At 48.6% G+C, this 18,825-nt stretch overlaps 1 long non-coding RNA gene across 1 annotated transcript in view; it reads left to right on the top strand.

Annotated features, from left to right (window-relative positions):
* LOC142583148 (uncharacterized) overlaps positions 1-5,085 on the top strand; it is a 298,712-nt gene extending 293,627 nt beyond the window's left edge. The window contains exon 4 of the long non-coding RNA XR_012828556.1: positions 4,984-5,085. This is a non-coding gene — a long non-coding RNA (uncharacterized LOC142583148). The remainder of the gene's footprint in view (positions 1-4,983) is intronic.
* Positions 5,086-18,825: the final 13,740 nt, after the last annotated feature.

Raw genomic sequence — 18,825 nt, forward strand, 5'->3', positions numbered from 1 at the left:
TGATGATGATGAATAGGGCATTTTCAGAACATACCATTCTGGTGGATGAAGGGCTGTCCGATCATGAACATGCAAGCGTGTCAATTCCTCTTCCTAAATGTAGTAGCTACCGAAAAATTCCATGCGGCATTTTAAGGACTCTTCTCGAGCTGGCGATGCTCGTATGCTTGAATACATGGAAACCGTACTTGCAGACTTTGATGACTGCGCCCCAAAAACGTCCCCTCTTTGGGACAAATTTGTTGAGACGTGTCATTACTGTATGAACAACTTCATAGCCAACACACGCAAACAACCACACAGGCATACACCCTGGATGACACGTGAAGTTATTAAATTGAAGAGAAAAATTAAACGGCTAAGAAAGCAGCATGCGCAGTGCAGAGTTATCAGCGAACATCAAAGAATCCTTGCACAAGCGATGCATCACGCAAAGGATTACTACTTCAAAACTGTAATGCCCAATTTAATAAAGAATGATCCTTTCAAGTTCTGGAAATATATTAGTGAAAGCAAGAAACCAGCTTGGAAGATATCAGTTGGCGGTAGCACGGGTACAAATTTTGACGATATAGCAAATCATTTTAATCGTCTTGCCATCGTGTAGCATTGTGTACATTTACCCATTTTGTTCATTTTTTCTATTTATTTGTCTCATGTAAAATACAATGTATTTTCACCGTTATACACCATGCGATTTGTTAAAAAATGCCCCTCCTCCTTAAATAAATAAATAAATAAATAAATAAATAAATAAATGAACGGATGAATGAATGAATGAATAGTAAATAAATAAATAAATACATAAATAAATATATGTGCTCTACGGTAAAGGCCAGAGTGCACGTACGACTGTTGGCCCTTTCCCGAGTTTCCAGCTTCGGTTGATCTTCTTTCGAAGTAACTACGTCCGATGCTGACGTGTCGTTACATCAATTAAGAAGCCAACACATTTTCACACAACCAACTGAAGCACCTGGTAGGACGTCAAATTTCACAATGTCTCCGACAACGTGAACCTCCACTTGGCGGATGAAATTGCCGGGACAAATTTAGTGACAACAGTCACTAAGTAGAGCACACTGACGTTCAAGCGAAGTCCGAGTCTCTGTATAGCTTCTGTAAATATTCGGTTGGTCGTATGACTTGTGGCGGTTTTTCATGGGGAGGGGTGCGTGACATTCGTGCTTCTGTTGCCCAATGTCAGTTGCACGTCGCTCCTCGAAGAGGCGCCCGGGCGTGTGTCGCGCGAGTTTCTCATCTATACTTTGCAATGCGGTGAACGCAGTTTAAATTATGAATCTGGGACCTCAATGAGGTGCCGCGTAATGCTAACGCATTTCTCGCGATGTTACCGTTAATTCGACACCTTTTTTTTGTGTCTGCGTGCTCTCTCGCTGCGAAGCATAAAAATGCGCGATTATGCGGAAAAGAGACGTTTTCTCACTTAATTTATGGGGCACGTTTTCGGAATACCTGCGCTGCGATATCTCTCCTTAACGCCCGCCTTTATATTCTTTCTCCCCATCAAAGTAAAGTTCGCATGCCCAGCTTAGGGAACGTTGCCCAGAGATTTGGCGAGCTCGTTCTTCTGGATTGTCTACTAAAGCGCTGCAGACTTTCTGCACTAGCAGCAGAGAGAGGCAAACGATGCTCTGAGTGAGCGATCGAACCCGTTCGGTGGGTGCGCCTATCTTCTATGTCTTATCTTTGTTTTATGTTCCTTTTCAGTAAATTATCACGTGTCTGTTCTTTCTCTGTGATGTTGCGTCTCTCATTTTGTTGATGCCTTAGCGCCTCTCTACCGTTGCGCAAACTTCGATTCACCTAGGAGAAAACGAGTGGCGCGCGTTCGTAAATCTACGCATGTCGATGTTGCCCGAATTTAAATATGCGCATAACTAAACGGCGTCGTTTCGAGAACGCGCACGAAAACTAAAGGAAAACAAAAGATTGCTTTTGAAAATAAGAATTCCTTCACCGTACCTTAGTTTGTAAAGCAGTGAGAGTAAGGGACACAGAGGGATGCACAGGCAAACACATCAGAATGCATGCTGTGTGTAGCCCTGCATGCAGAGGCGATTCCTAAACCGAATGCAGGGAGCCGCAAGGATTGCGGTATGAAGCAATCAAAGACGCACCTCCGTGCTTTGCAAATGCCGGTTTTTTTGTGCGTAAGAGCTTGTTGCAGGGTGCAGTGGTCGCAGCGGATAAAGTTGGCTGTGGATACGGAATTGGCCTAAAGGAGGATCGTATGAATAACATGGATTTCAAAAGTATAAATCAGTACAGAAGGGTTTGATCAGCATTAAAGAAGAAATTTATAATATGGTTAAGCGATCTTACGGGGGCCAGTTCGTTAATGACCATATACGTGAGCATTTAAATTTTTACGCACAATTAGTCGACATCGCAATAAAAGTTAAGTGATTGTCCTCTTCAACAGGCAGGTCTGACGTCTTTTCCGGGAGAATGAGGTGTGAGACTACTCAACACGCGTTGGAAATCTTTCATTATGATGAGCGTGTTTTTCTCCTTGAATGTATTTTGTATTTTCCGACTTTATTACCATTTGGATGTATTCTTTTTAGACTGCTGGCAATTTCTTGCATCTTGCTTTCGCTGCGGGTTACGCTAGCGTTGTATTATATATTACACTGTGTGATTCACGTTGGACTGTAGACCGTCTTCAGTACTGTGCCTTTGGTTGCGAGGCCCAGACAAGCGTTATAGATACGTCTGTTGCCGGGTATTCGCTGGTAGAGAAATTTCTTGTTGTGTATGCGATATTGCTTGCCAGAAATGTTGTAATTTGGAACTTTAACAAATGTATACGCTACCTGAATAAATAAAATACAAATGAAAATGAATAAATTGTCTATTAATGGGCATACCGACTTGCTTCCTTTTACTTGTAATTAGAGGGGAGGACGTCTGTTTGCCGGCTGATACATCACTGAGTTCTCTGGTGACTGCAGGCATTGAAACATACAAGAAATTGTGTAACAACGCTACGCCGTCGTGCTTGCGGCAACGGAAAACAACTATAAGTCCCGATAGTGGCCTGAGAGCCCCTCACGTGACTTCAGGGCCAGCACTTTTGTTTATCGTCTGCTAGAATCTCGGCGGCGTGTGCATGCCTCCTTCAGGGTTTCCGTTTGCTCACTCAAGGTTTGAAATACTTCTTATGGTGGTTTTCGTGTATCGGTGCGTTGATTCTATTAATCAGCGTTTTGAAAGCATGTGTGCAATACTCGCAATACTTCCCGTCGTGGGGGGTTTTTATTCGCACAAGAGCACACAGACGATTTCAGGCGGACCTTCCACCGAAGTTCGACTAGAAGTCTAATCTGTTACATTTTGAACATGACCTCTGACAGCGCCCTCATTGATTACTGTACAATATTGGCATTGCTACGCATTACTGTACAGTGCTATACAAGCGCTACACAAAACACGTGAATGTTCCGGCGCCAGTTCAACGTGCATTAGGCCTGCTTGCTTGCACAGGAAAGCGGATGGAACTCAATAATCAAGTGCGAGGAGGTTTCTGCATGCTCCTTAAACTGGCAACGACTGTTTCGCAAACCCAAAGAATGCAGTAAAGAATGAACCAGGTGCCTGTTGCAATGAATAAAAAAAAAGTGCTCCCATGACTATAAGAACTTGTTCATGTTCAGATTTGCGAAGCTGCTGCTTTCACGCATAGCATCGGCATTACTATGGCTATTATTGACGCCAAGAAATATGCATAATAAATTTTGTATGACCTTTTGTAAGTTGAGAATTAGGAGCCAGGCTTATATTCTGTATATGGTATGTTTTTTTTGAACTAATTACTCGTGCTAAAGATAGCAGCTTATCACGTTAATTATGCTCCTTGGTGTGGTACTTTGAATTTTCACCTTGGAATGCCAAAGAGCTGTTAGACCGATTATTACCGCTTTACATTCATCAAAAAATAGCAGTGAATAAGCTATAATTTTATTTATCGCGGTATGCATTCTGAACGCTGTCTCTTGAAATAAAACCTTACAACACGAAAGGACCGAAAACAAGCCCATTTCTAGCGGTCGGGAAAGAGGTATGCTTCAATGGAATTTGCTCTTAGCCCAGTTGGTTCTTGCCGAGTCACATAATTGCCACAGAAAGCACACCCAAACAAAAGGCAAAGGAAACACACACGCATCGACACCGTGTGTGGTCCCGTATTTGTTTCTTTTGCCTTTTGTGTGTTTACTTTTTGCGGCAATTATGTCACTAACGAAACAGATACTGAAGAATATAGCTTATTCCTCCGGCCTCCTCACTGAAGTAGACAAGCCACCTCGTTTATACTCGAAGAAACGAAAAGGCAGGCGCTCGGTAATGCGTACACAAAATTCAAATTGTGTGGGCTAATTGCGGCTTTTGAAATACGTTGCTTATGCAAGTGCACCGGAGTTTTGCGAATACGTTTTCCGAGCAGCGCAAAATTGTGCCAGCGGCCCGCGCTTAACTAAATATGCCAGCAAATGCAAGATTAGCAACCTTAGAAGAAACACTACCGCTAATCGATGTGCCAAGTTAAACGCATGGGCATCAACATTTTCGGGTACGTATTTCGGCTGCGTGTTCGGGCAGGAGCGTTACAGGCAATTACCGAACTTTCGTTTTTTTTTCTGATTTTTTCATGCGTGATGCGACGTTCGCTTGGTGTCCTTGATGAAATAAACGATATAGGCACTATGCCTGCAAGAACTAGTGGCATAGATGTCGGGATAAAGCTTGTGGAATAAAGCCGGGCTGGGATACGAGCCTGTTTGCAATAATCTGAGGGTGAATGCCTGCGCTCTATTTCGCGAGCCCTAAATTTACCGATACAAAAATGCTTCGTTGTGGGCTCAGCAAGGCTTTTATGGCAGCGTACTTCCCACCTACATTACCTTTGTGTCCACGTTAGAATGTGCGCTTTTGATGTAACTTTAAGCTTTTTTCATGCAGTGAGGACCATCTACAAGAAGAATTTTACTGCGATAGGACGTGGTGTCACGGTATCAACGCTCATGCGGAACCCGCGCATGGAGGATTGCAATTGCAAGGAATTGAAAGGTATCAAATCGGCATCATGGACTTAAGGGGGATAACCTCATTCGACTAATGCATGCCTTCGTTCTGTGCCACTTTACATACCTGGCAGCCATGCATCTATGGAAACGGGCAGAGCGGGATAAATCGAATGCACAGCTTAGGGAGATTACTAAGCGGGTTCTCGGGTTACCCGTATATACACTTCTACAGAGCGCTTAATGCAGCTTGGCATTCATAATACTCTCGGAAGAGATTGCAGAGGCCCAGGAGCACGCAAAGCTTACTCGTCTCACTACAACAAAGGCCGGGAGATCCATCTTGCAGGAACTCAGATATCACCCAGATAGAGTAGAGGAGGAGTTTTCTGACGTTCCTCCGTCGATTCGTGAAAACATTATGGTCGCGGCCATACCTAGGAACATGCACCCCGATCATAATCGCGGTAGAAGGAGGGCAAGGGCGGCCAACCTTCTTAGGCAAATGCACAGTGATCAGCGACAGGTCAGCTTTGTGGATGCCGCTTCTATTAAGGGACGTCGGGCGTTCACCATCGTCGCTGTCGATGTTCGGCAAGGAATCACCAATGCTGCCTCTGTTCGGACGAGGGACTCCGAAATAGCTGAACAAATGGCTATTGCACTAGCCCTGCTGGATAGCTCACGGGATGTCATCTATAGGGATTCAAGATCTGCAGTCAAAGCATTTGAATAAGGCACCGTTTGCAAACAGGCCCTCAGACTTCTTGGGGGCAAGGCAATCACGCACCAGTTCATTTATTGGTTTCCCGCACGTCTGGGTAAGATAAACGGTGCTCCTCCAACCTCAACGAGTTGGCTCACGGGGATGCGCGTGAACTTGCCCACCGCGCTACCCTCGACCAATCGGAAGCCGACTCCCCAGAGAACAGGGACACGCCCTCCACCTACAACGAGATTACTAAACACTACTATCTCAGCCGTAGAACCTACTTTGTTCCTCCTCCGCAGCTCAATAGAGCTCAAGCATTAAAAACACTCTCTCTACTACAAACGAATACGGAACCCAATCCGTCGCTCTTACATAAAATCTATCCCGATACTTACACCAATGCTACCTGCCACGATTGTGGAGAAATAGCCGCGTTAGACCACATGCTCTGGTGCTGTGCCCGGTCACGCTCTATTATCGATAACAGCTCGGCCAGATGCGAGGCAGTTCTCCGCAGCCCTCTTCTGGCTGACCAACTCTGGGCTGTCCAGCAGGCCGACGATGCGGCCGAGAGGCTCGGCCTTCCGGTTCCCACGTGGGAGCGGCCCGCTTCGTGATGACTCACGATCTGCAGGACTTCATTAAAGTTTTGCCATACCATAGCAAGTCACCCTCACGCAAGGCATGAGACCGGATTAGCTGGTGTTTCATCTCGTTTCGTGCTGTGTAAGACTTAAGCTAAGTCACCACCATAGCTGCGTTCAATCTGTGCTGCTGTAGCCACGGCAGCTTTCTAGCTTCCACTGCTGTCATGAGTGTTGTGTGAACGCGCATTAGCGTTCTCGCTGAGCAGCTGTGCTTAACGAATGGCGGTGCACACAGTGGTCTGATCTGCAAGTGCAATAAGCGCCAAGCTAAATCTAGTTTGCCAAAGACTAAACAGTTTTACCAGCTTTCCGTCGGTTTCGCCTCGTCCACCAACGAGGTGCAGTGCCAGTATACGCCGTGTGCCGGCATTCTTCATCGCGCCATTGTTGGGACACGCCTTGTATCAAATATCGCTGCTGTTCCGGATCTCGCGTGCACCGTGGCCTGATGATGAAAAACTTTATTTATCCCTCTTTAAAGGGAAGGGGGCAGCGGAATAGAGGGTGGGGGGTGGAGGAACTACTTGAAGTAGGCCTCGTCTATCCTCTCAGCACACTCAAGGATGGCCTCCTGAAGGTCAGGCCTCGAGCTGCGCAAGGCAGTCTCCCACTGATCCTCACTAGATATTAATTGCTTGAGGAAAGGGAGAAGAGGGTGATTAGGGCACCCACACATGATGCGGTTTAAGTCTGCTTTGGGAGAGACGCAGAATTTACAAGAGGGAGAAAGCCAAATGGTGGGATGAATGCGGTGGAGGAGATAAGGGCAGGGAAGGGTGCGAGTCTGCAGCTGTCGTCTGAAGTCACCTCCACGTGTTGTTAAAACACCGTGCGCGGAGCTATAGAGTGCAAACGTAAACCTCGTTATCCTTGTGAATGCTTTACTTTCGGGCTAACCTCTGTTTTACTGCGACATCAATCACATTGAGGCTCACGCGCATTTCTGCCGTCGGCGTGAGGTTCGGCGCGAGGTTCTGCATAACATCTTAGGTCGCGTATGCTGCATGTGTGAGCAAAAGCGTGCGAGGGTGAGCCTTGTTGCGTTTCGCCTGCGACACGTGGTTTTGCCGGCGCGACTGCGGCGGGGCGGCAGACATTTTGGCCCGATCGTCGTCGCCGCAACGCTCATCGGCAGGTGTTTCCAGGCGCGACTGCGGCGATGCGACCGCAAAGGATCACCCTCGCATTCCAGTCATTGTGCCAGAACCAGGCGCTGCGAAAGCAGGGATCATCCTCTCATTACGGTCATTGTGCCCGACCGGCAGCGCTACAACAGGGTGCTACGAGATCGTGCTCGACATGGTGCTACGGCATCGCTACAACAGGGTGCTACGAGATCGTGCTCGACATGGTGCTACGGCATCGCTACAACAGGGTGCTACGAGATCGTGCTCGACATGGTGCTACGGCAGCGCTACGACAGTGTGCGTCACCATTAGCCCATTGTACATTCACGTGCTCGTCTTTTGAGGGGTTCCTTCTTGCCCTCAACTGCGAGAGTATAAAAACAGCTGCCCCGGACGCCAAAAGGGAGGGGCTCCGATTTCTTCTGTTGAGTGAAGTGCTCTCCCGTCTCTCTACTTCGGTCAAACCTGACCGCCAACTCTTTGCGATGTTAAAATAAACAAGTTGTTTCGTTGTTACCAGTCGACTCATGCTTTGCCGGGACCTTCGGATGCTTCCAGTTGTACCCCAGGCCGCCAGGCCAACGCTACCCTTGGGGCTTGCGACCCAGGTACAACCACGGGCGTCAGCGCCGAGTTCCCAACAGATCGTACCAGCGGTGCGATCCAAACATCTGGTTGGCAGCGGTGAGATCGCCTCCGACTTCAAACAACTGTCTGCCAGCGGTGAGATCGCGACAACGGAGGCCAGCAGCGAAGAGATGCAGTTGACTGTATGCTGAGCAGCTCAACGACGATCCGGGAGCAGTGCAACGAGCCCTGTGTGACGACTGGTTGCCTGCAGCGGAACGACTGCGCGGAACTCTTGACTGCGAGGTTTGGTGAGTGCGGGACTTTCTTCTTCTGAGCTTTGCCAGGCTTTTGTTAGTGTCAGAAACAGAGCTGGTAATTGTGGTTGTCGTTGCTGCCGGGTTAGTTTGCGGCAAGACAATAGTAAGCAGTAGAGAAAGCAGCATTCAGAGCAGCCATGGATTTGAAGTCGTTGCGCAAACCGAAATTGTTGGAGCTTGCAAGAGAGTTGGGTCTGGATGTCTCGGACAAACTCAGAAAACCAGAACTGATAAAGGCTATTCTTGAGTTAGAGGCTGAGGATGACGAGCTGTCGGAATGCCTTGAGACCATTGAAGAGAGGGAGACTGCAAAAAGACAGGAGCGCGAACTTAAAGAGCAAAAAGAAAAAGAAGAGCGCGAACTTAAAGAACAAAAAGAAAAACAAGAGCGTGACCGTCAACACGCTTTGGAAATGAAGCGTCTTGAGGTAGAGATGGAACGCGCTCGTAATGGAAGTCAGGCACACGGTGCAGGAGAACGCGTATTGTTCAAAATGACTGACCTGATGCGGCCGTTTAAGCTTGGAGAGGACATTGGTTTGTTCCTGGTTAACTTTGAGCGAACGTGCGAGAAGCAGGGGTTCTCTCGGGAAACGTGGCCACAGCGCTTGCTCACTTTGTTACCCGGCAAGGCGGCCGACGTAGTCGCTCGCTTGGATAGAGAGGAAGCAGAGGATTTCGACAAAGTAAAATCGAGTCTGCTAAAAAAGTACCGGCTGTCTGCGGAGGCGTTCCGTCGGAAGTTTCGGGAAAATGAGAAAGGCAAAAGTGAGTCATATACAGAGTTTGCGTATAGGCTTATGTCGAACATGCAGGAGTGGCTCAAAGAAGAGAAAGCGTTTGGTGACCACGATAAAGTTCTGCAGTGTTTCGGGCTAGAACAGTTTTATAGTCGGTTACCGGAGAACGTGCGATACTGGGTCTTGGATAGGCCAGACGTTTGTACGGTGGCTAAAGCCGCTGAGCTAGCCGAGGAGTTTGTGACGCGTCGGGCTCGCGGAGCTAAGGACGGTCAAAAGGGTGAATTTGGCTCGAAGTTTGAGAGGCCGAAGTTCACGCCCATGAGATTAAAGGGGGACACGCGTAGTGCGGATGCGAGTGAAAGCAGCCCGACCAGACGTAAAGAGACGGCGGCAGCCAAACGCAGAAAGCGGTTCGAGATGAGGCGAGCGGGCGTTTGTTATACGTGCCAGAAGCCGGGTCACTTTTCGGCGCAGTGTCCGGAAACAACACCAAAAGTTGTGTTTTTTTCAATAGGCAGCACTGACGAGAACATGAAGCTTCTCGAGCCTTACATGCGAGACCTCCTCGTGAACGGGAAAGAGTGCCGAGTGCTTCGCGATTCCGCAGCTACGATGGATGTAGTTCACCCGTCTTACGTAGAACCCCATATGTTCACGGGCGAGTGCGCATGGATCAAGCAAGCCGTGGAAGCTCATAGCGTGTGTCTGCCGGTAGCAAAAGTGCTTATTGAAGGACCTTTCGGAGCGCTTGAGACGGAGGCGGCAGTGTCATCTATGCTGCCACCCCAGTACCCGTACCTATTTTCAAACAGGTCCGATCACCTCCTGCGCGAGAAGGGGCTTTTGTTTGGTGAAGCTAGTGTTCTGGCCTTAACCAGATCGAAGGTTCGGGAGCTCGCTGCAAAGGCGGTAGTTGCGGGGCCGACGTTATCAAACAACGAAAAAGGGTCAGAGGCGCAGCAAGCTGATATTCAGAGCACGCCCGAACAGAATAAAATTGAGTCTGTAGCGTTGAAGGCGCCAGATACTGGAGAGGAAAATCCCGATTCGGGAAAGTTAGAAGAGCTATCTACTGATTTGCTCATCGCGCCTACGTCAGACGGACTTGATAGGTTGCTAAAAGTCAGCCGGTCGGCTTTGATAGCCGAGCAAAAAAAGGATGGCAGCCTGGAAAACGTGCGCTGCAATGTCAAAGAAGGTATCGCCAGGAAAACTGCGCGTTTTGTGGAATAAGGTGGAGTCCTGTACCGGAAGTATCTAGACCGCAGAGGAGTGGAGTTCGATCAGCTGATCGTTCCTCAATGCTATCGTCAGGATCTGTTGCGCTTGTCGCATGGGGGTTCGTGGTCCGGACACCTAGGAGTTAAGAAAACTAAGGACCGTCTCTTGCAAGAGTACTATTGGCCAGGGTGTTTTCGGGACGCAGACCATTTCGTGAGGACATGTGACACTTGTCAGCGGGTGGGCAAACCAGGGGACAAATCGAGGGCGCCGTTGAAATTGGTACCTATCATTACGGAGCCTTTTAGACGGCTCGTTATTGATACTGTGGGACCTCTGCCGGTAACAGCCACGGGGTACAGACACATTTTGACTGTGATCTGCCCAGCAACAAAGTTCCCTGAAGCAGTGCCGCTTAAAGAACTCAGCTCAGTTGAGATAGTTAATGCACTACTGTCCATATTTGCGCGAGTTGGTTTCCCTGCGGAAATCCAATCAGATCAGGGCACAGTGTTTACTAGCGCTTTGACGACAACTTTTCTCGAAAGGTGTGGGGTAAAGCTGTTACACAGCTCAGTGTACCACCCACAGTCGAATTCCGTTGAGAAGCTCCACTCCGTCATGAAGCGCGTGTTGAGAGCGTTGTGTTTTGAACATCGAACTGACTGGGAGCTGTGTCTGCCTGGGGTGATGTTTGCTTTAAGGACCGCGCCGCATGCGGCTACGGGGTTTTCGCCAGCTGAACTGGTGTACGGTCGCTCGCTTCGATCTCCGCTTCGCATGCTTCGAGAATCGTGGGAAGGTAGGGGCGACGACCCAGTCGTGGTGGAGTACGTGCTTAAGCTCCTCGAACGCTTAAGAAGGGCACAGGAGTTGTCAGGTGAAGCAATGACAAAGGCCCAGCAGAGGGCCAAGGTTTATTATGATCGGACAGCCAGGGCCCGTCGTTTTGAGGTTGGCGATGAGGTCATGATATTGCGCACATCGCTAAACAACAAACTAGACGTGCAGTGGGAGGGCCCAGCACGAATTGTTCAGAAACTGTCGGACGTTAACTACGTGGTAAGTCTGCCAGGAAAGCGGAAAGCACAGCAAGTTTACCACTGTAATCTGCTCAAACCTTATAGACAAAGGGAAGCAGTGGTGTGCATGATGGTAAACGTTCCTGAAGAGCTTCCGGTCGAGCTTCCGGGACTAGGCTCAGTGACGAACAGGGAAGACACCGGTCAAGTCATTAGTGACCTTATCAGTAAAGCACCGCTGTCGCCTGAGCAGAAAACCGAACTACACCAGCTATTACAAGAGTTTCAAGGTCTGTTCTCTGAGAGGCCTGGTAGGACTTCGGTACTTACTCATGATATAGAACTTACCTCCCCAGAGCCAGTACGATCCAAGGCGTATCGGGTGTCACCCCGCCAGAGCGATATTATGGAGGCTGAGGTAAAGAAAATGCTACAGCTCGGTGTTATTGAGGCAGGTGAGAGTGATTATACCTCCCCTTTGATTTTAGTTGAGGTACCGGGCAAGGAACCTCGTCCTTGCGTCGACTACCGCAGGCTTAATTCCATCACTAAGGATCAAATTTATCCGATCCCTAACATCGAGGAGCGCCTTGAGAAAGTTAGTAGCGCTCAGTTTATTTCCACCCTAGATCTTGTCAGGGGTTATTGGCAGGTTCCACTTACAGAAGAGGCTAGTAGGTATGCGGCGTTCATTTCACCAATGGGAACATTCCGTCCTAAAGTGTTGAGTTTTGGTTTGAAGAACGCGCCATACTGTTTTTCAAGTCTCATGGATAAAGTGTTGCGGGGACAGCAAGAATTCGCTTTACCGTATCTAGACGACGTAGCGATATTCTCCGCATCCTGGTCTGAGCATATGGCACACTTGCGGGCAGTGCTAACCCGCCTGCGCGAAGCGGGCTTGACAGTAAAGGCTCCTAAGTGCCAGTTAGCACAGGCCGAGGTTGTCTACCTCGGTCACGTGATTGGTCAGGGTCGTCGCCGCCCCTCTGAAATAAAAGTGGCCGCTGTGCGAGACTTTCCGCAACCGCGCACCAAGACCGATATTCGGTCGTTCTTGGGTGTCGCCGGCTACTATCAGAGGTACATCCCTAGGTACTCTGATATCGCGGCTCCCCTGACGGATGCTCTAAGAAAGACAGAGCCTCAAACAGTCGTCTGGGACGAGACAAAGGAAAGAGCTTTTAGCGCCCTAAAGAGTGCCCTAACAAGCCAGCCTGTGCTACGATCGCCAGACTATACAAAAGGGTTCATTGTTCAGTGCGATGCTAGTGAGCGAGGCATGGGCGTTGTACTGTGCCAACGGGAAAATGGAGAAGTAGAACACCCCGTCCTGTATGCTAGTCGTAAGCTGACCAGTCGTGAGCAGGCGTATAGCGCCACCGAGAAAGAGTGTGCGTGTCTCGTGTGGGCCGTTCAGAAATTGTCATGCTATCTAGCCGGCTCGAGGTTTATCATTGAGACGGATCACTGCCCTCTCGAATGGCTGCAGACCATCTCTCCCAAAAATGGCCGCCTCCTGCGCTGGAGCCTCGCTTTACAACAATATTCCTTTGAGGTGCGTTACAAAAAGGGCGAGTCTCAACGGTAACGCCGATGGCTTAAGTCGAAGCCCCTAACGTAGGAATCAGCCTCAAAATTGTTTGTTACTGATGTTTTTCTTCCTGAGGCAGGATTTTTTTTTAACATATTGCTTTTGTTTAGTGTTTCAAAGTGATGATATGCTTTCTAGTGCAATTTTTCAATTTGTGGACGCGTTCTGAGTGATGCTAGACTACTGTAAGGAACTAGGCAGTGGTATAAAAAGGGGGAAGAGCCTGGCAGGGCTTAGTGAGGGTTGTGCCGTGCTTGCTGACTGAGCGGTTGAGTTTCAGCGTAGTTCTAACGCTTGCCGGGAACGAGAACAAAAATGTGAACTCTCCCGAAGTCACTTTGCAGTGTCCCGTGCGAACCTGAACTAGAGAACGAGGCCTTCTCTGTGCGCTGCGCTCAAGAAACGTCGAGGGACGCCCGACTTCGGTTATGAGCATCATCGAGCGACATCCCTCCGGACAGCGGATGCAGTCCCCTGTCCATCGGGATCTCCTTCCCCCGGCGGGGCGGTCTGTTGCGTTTCGCCTGCGACACGTGGTTTTGCCGGCGCGACTGCGGCGGGGCGGCAGACATTTTGGCCCGATCGTCGTCGCCGCAACGCTCATCGGCAGGTGTTTCCAGGCGCGACTGCGGCGATGCGACCGCAAAGGATCACCCTCGCATTCCAGTCATTGTGCCAGAACCAGGCGCTGCGAAAGCAGGGATCATCCTCTCATTACGGTCATTGTGCCCGACCGGCAGCGCTACAACAGGGTGCTACGAGATCGTGCTCGACATGGTGCTACGGCATCGCTACAACAGGGTGCTACGAGATCGTGCTCGACATGGTGCTACGGCATCGCTACAACAGGGTGCTACGAGATCGTGCTCGACATGGTGCTACGGCAGCGCTACGACAGTGTGCGTCACCATTAGCCCATTGTACATTCACGTGCTCGTCTTTTGAGGGGTTCCTTCTTGCCCTCAACTGCGAGAGTATAAAAACAGCTGCCCCGGACGCCAAAAGGGAGGGGCTCCGATTTCTTCTGTTGAGTGAAGTGCTCTCCCGTCTCTCTACTTCGGTCAAACCTGACCGCCAACTCTTTGCGATGTTAAAATAAACAAGTTGTTTCGTTGTTACCAGTCGACTCATGCTTTGCCGGGACCCTCGGATGCTTCCAGTTGTACCCCAGGCCGCCAGGCCAACGCTACCCTTGGGGCTTGCGACCCAGGTACAACCACGGGCGTCAGCGCCGAGTTCCCAACAGATCGTACCAGCGGTGCGATCCAAACAGCCTGCGAACGCAGTCCTATCTCGCGTGCGCGGGCTAGGAAGGAGGGGCTGAAGCGCGCCGTCTTTTGTCACGCGCGCAGCATAGGTGTGAGGCGAGGGAGGGGGCTTTCTTCTCCGGCGGCTGTTGCTTACGGCACGGTATATTGAAAGCGACCTGCTACATGGCCAAAATGCGCGCCCGCGAGGGCCTCATCTTCAAAGTGGTCAGCGATGTTGGCAGAGTGCGCGTTGTGCCGGTAGCTTCGTATGCGCTGTGCTTTCGACGTTTCGTTCGCGTTGAAGCGAGAGGTGCACGAAGTTCAATTCGTTCGTTGCTCGTGCCGCGATTCCTCACTCCAGCGTTTTCACAGCGAGTTGGCGCGGCCATGGAGAGCGAGGTGTTCATGTTTACCTGTGCGCACGGGACACCGAGTTTGTTAAGTTAGTAAACGAGTGTTTACAAGTTTATACGACCAATAAAACTACTATCCTTGCTTCGTATAGCGGTCTACTAATCTGCTATCGCAATCAATGCTTCACCTTTCGGGCGAAACTGTCACTGTTTTTTACTACTTTATGTTTTCGGGTGGCGTTGTCATTTGGCTAGCACAGTACGATTCTCCAATGGAGCTAACGGAACTGTGCAGCTGTTGGCGTATGCATTATTAACAAGCAGTCGTGCTTGCCCTAGATGGTCCACGGGTTTCCTAGGGCATACTTAATTAGCATTGTGGGTGGCCGCAACCCTAAGCTACAGTCGCAGAATATCTTGATCATTCCCCGTGTTCTTTAAGCTAACATCTCAATGCAAGATAGATATATACATCAAATTGTACTCTTGAAACGTTTTCTAGCAATAGATAAAGAAAGAAGGTGCTGGTGATTTTCAGGCTGACTTACTTTAAAACCTGTAATAGTCGAGTTTAGAAAACCAGTAACCAGAATCCACTCTGAAGGCAGTGGTGCGGCGAAATTTCACGCAGGCATTTGCCTCCTTCTACAGTGAACCTGTTCATGGCTAGGCTTCCTTGCATTTTTGTTCTGCGTCAACAAAAATGGTCCTCATCAGCAATGGTTCATACCCCCTTAAAGAAGCCAAGAAAAATGCAGTGGCTCATCGCTTTAGTAATGCAGAGGCTATATACCCGGTGTCCCTGTCAACTTGGACCAAGATTTAAAAAACAAAAATCCTAGAACAAGCAAGAGAAAACTCGAGGCAGCACGAAACAACTGCCTTCGCGTATGTCTTGGCCTTCCGAAGGGGTCGTCCCGGTCAGGGACTGTAGCAGAAGCTGGATGCCTGCCTCTGGAAGTGCTATGTTCGCAGGAGACACTTCGGATACACCTCCGCCACGTCATTCATACGAAGACTCACTTTTTAAAGGATATTTCCAGAACTCGTGCTACATCTAGCTTTGGGCAGGCCGTCGGAAGCATATCTATTTCGATTCCTGCTCAGGCGTCACAAATTATGCCGCGAAACATTTCACCATGGACACTGTCCCCAGTGGAAATCGTGCCATATATACCTGGAATCAGTGCGAAAAAGAAAATGCCTCAGGCAGCGACTTATCAGATAGCTTTAGAATATATGCACAAAGAATACGCAGCCGCAACGCACATTTTCACAGATGGCTCTACAACTCCACATCGTTCATCATGCGGACTTTTTGTAACCTCTACAGGGCAACGATTCTCGTTTCGTCTTGAGCGAGCGACATCATCTACTTCAGCGGAGCTATATGGCATTAAGGAGGCCCTTGTGTATGTACTTCGACAGCAGCCGCCAAGGACATGGGTGATTTTCACAGACTCAAAAGGAGCCCTACAAAGTATCTGGAACAGGCACAAGCGTTGCAATAATCAACCAGCAGCATTTGACATTGCTTATCTTCACCACAGGGCTGAGATTGCTGGGCATTGCATAAAGTTCCAGTGGATACCTGGCCATGCCGGCATTTCGGGAAATGAAAGAGCGGACGAAGCCGCCAGAAATGGACTCCAATACCGCAAGTTCAAAAGAACATATTTTACAAAAGCCGATGCTTCAAACATGGCAAAAAAATATGCCTATCAAGAAAAAGACCGCATCTTGAATCTGCCGCTTCACCAAGATAACTTCCTACGTTACATTGACCCAGAAATGAGACCAAAAATTCCACGACCACTTCCTCGACACTTAGAGACATTGTACCATCGTCTTCGACTGAACGTGGCATACACGAACAATTATCTGTACAGCATAGGACTTACCACTAACCCATACTGTGATAACTGTCGCAACTTAGAGACAATTGAGCACATATTACTAGAATGCCCCGCGTACCGCGACGAGAGACAATTTTTTGAGCACCAAATGGACATGATTTGCCACGAACCGTTAACGTTACCGAGCATCTTAGGTCCAATGCCAGGCCCTTCAAAACAGCGACGGGTTTTGGATTTATTGTTCAATTACCTGACCGAAATTGGTCAAATAGGAAAGCTTTAAAAATTGCATCCTTCCTATACAAAAGCCTAAATTTACCCACCATGTCACCTGTAAATATTAGTATCAGGTCCACTCGGACATTTCATATTTACTTTTATCCTTTTTTTCTCGAACTCTTTTCCGGAACCTTTTAATCCCATTCCCCATCCCTATACAGAGTAGCATGCCAGCAGTTATATACGCGCCGGCAAAATTCTCTGTTTTTCCAATAAAGAGCCCTCTCTCTCTCTCTCTAGAACTCTAGAGAAATCGTACCGACTGCATTGTAGCGGCAGTCTTGTGTACTTACAGCCAGTATATATTTCATCACGAAGTAATACTTATTGAATTGCTTTTAATTAGTGATTTTTTTAATTATAGCGTGAATCGCAAACATCTCAATTAAACGTCATAGGGCACCTTAGGTAACCTCTGAATCAAGTATTTATTTCGGGTTGACGTGTGCCTGGTTGTTTCTTCCAAGAAAATATCAAGCGCCCGTGAAATACGTGCAAGATGAAATAGATGCGCGCTCGCGCACCGCCACTGAAACACCTCCAGCAACCTTTGAACGATATCTCACTGCATTCATTTATCGCCGCATTGTATAAGGCTTCGTCATGTAGGATGGCTCGAGAGGTTTCGCGACCTAACTAGCGTGGTGTGATAAGCGTCAGCATCTGCGGACGCTAGAATGTTGTGCTCGATCATGAGGTGCACGGGATAGCTTTAACGTTCGCCTATCATGAAACAAAGCTACTAAGGAAATTCAACGAATTTAAAGAAAAGAGAACAGTGCGAAAAAGAGCACGAAAAAAGAGAAAGGCAGCTCTCCGAAGAACGGAAAAGAGCTACTTAGGAACTTATTTCAATAAAAAATAAACCAAAGCCCGTCAGGTGTCTCAGCCGCCCATACAGAAACATCCAAAGGTGGAACCTGTTTAGTCATTTACCATTCCTGTCTCTTGAGCTCCAGAAAAAAAGCAAAACAAAGCAGTCTTTTTACCTATTTCATTTTGTCGCCAGCTTTCTTTATGTAAGGATAAGCTGACATTACGAAGGTGCGGTAAACAGTCACGTTTTACACCGGTTTTGAGAGGTTATTTTCCCCTGCCACTTATAGCACGTGCTCAAACAGGTCACCATGTGAAGCAATACAGTAGTTGCATTTTTTCAAACACTTGTGCTATTGCAGCTTAGACCAAGGACCTTGGACTCTTGCGGCAGACTCTGCTTATTTTTGCCTTCAAGGGGCCTGGTGTGGATAGTTTCGCTGCTATAAACGCTATCATTCACGCTGCCCCGCGAGAACAAGTTCAGCGGTGTCATGTCCGGTGAGCTTGCAGGCCGGGGTACAGGTCCGTGCCGGCCAAACTACTGTCCAAAAAAAAGCTTGTCGAGCCACGCTCGAGACTGACTATTACTATGCGCAGGAACACCATCGTGTTCAATCCAGAAGTTGCGAAGCTGCGCAAGTGGAAGCTTGCAACAAACGTTCACGGGGCCCTCGAGGATGTGGATGACGTAGCACTGCGTCGTTAGTGTGTTGTCAAAAAAGACGTCACCCATGACGCTGTCATCAAAAATACCGTACCACATATTAAACGACCACTGATATTGGTGTCGTGTTTGTGCCAGCCAGTGGTGATTCCTATCACTCCAGGAGTGCACGATGTGAAGATTAACTTATGCGTTTCTGGAGAAATTAGCCTCATCTGCCTGAAGCACGCGAGTGAGAACGTCCGGTTCTTCGCATTTCGTGAAAATCCAATTGGTAATGTCAAGTCTGTTTTCAAAATCTCGGTCTTCAAGTTTGTTGAAGATGTACATGGTACGGATGCATATAACCTTTCTTAACATCCTCCACATTGATGACCTTGAGATCCCACCCACCATCGTTGCTCTGTAGCTATGGTGTCGGGATGCTGAGCACGAGGTCGCGGAATCGAATCCCGGCCACGGCGGCCGCATTTCGGTGGGGGCGAAATGCGAAAACACCCTTGTGCTTAGATTTAGGTGCATGTTAAAGAACCCCAGGGGGTCGAAATTTCCGGAGTCCTCCAATACGGCGTGTCTCATAATGAGAAAGTGGTTTTGGCACTTAAA

Source organism: Dermacentor variabilis, chromosome 5 (genome assembly GCF_050947875.1).
Source record: "Dermacentor variabilis isolate Ectoservices chromosome 5, ASM5094787v1, whole genome shotgun sequence".
Taxonomy (NCBI): domain Eukaryota; kingdom Metazoa; phylum Arthropoda; class Arachnida; order Ixodida; family Ixodidae; genus Dermacentor; species Dermacentor variabilis.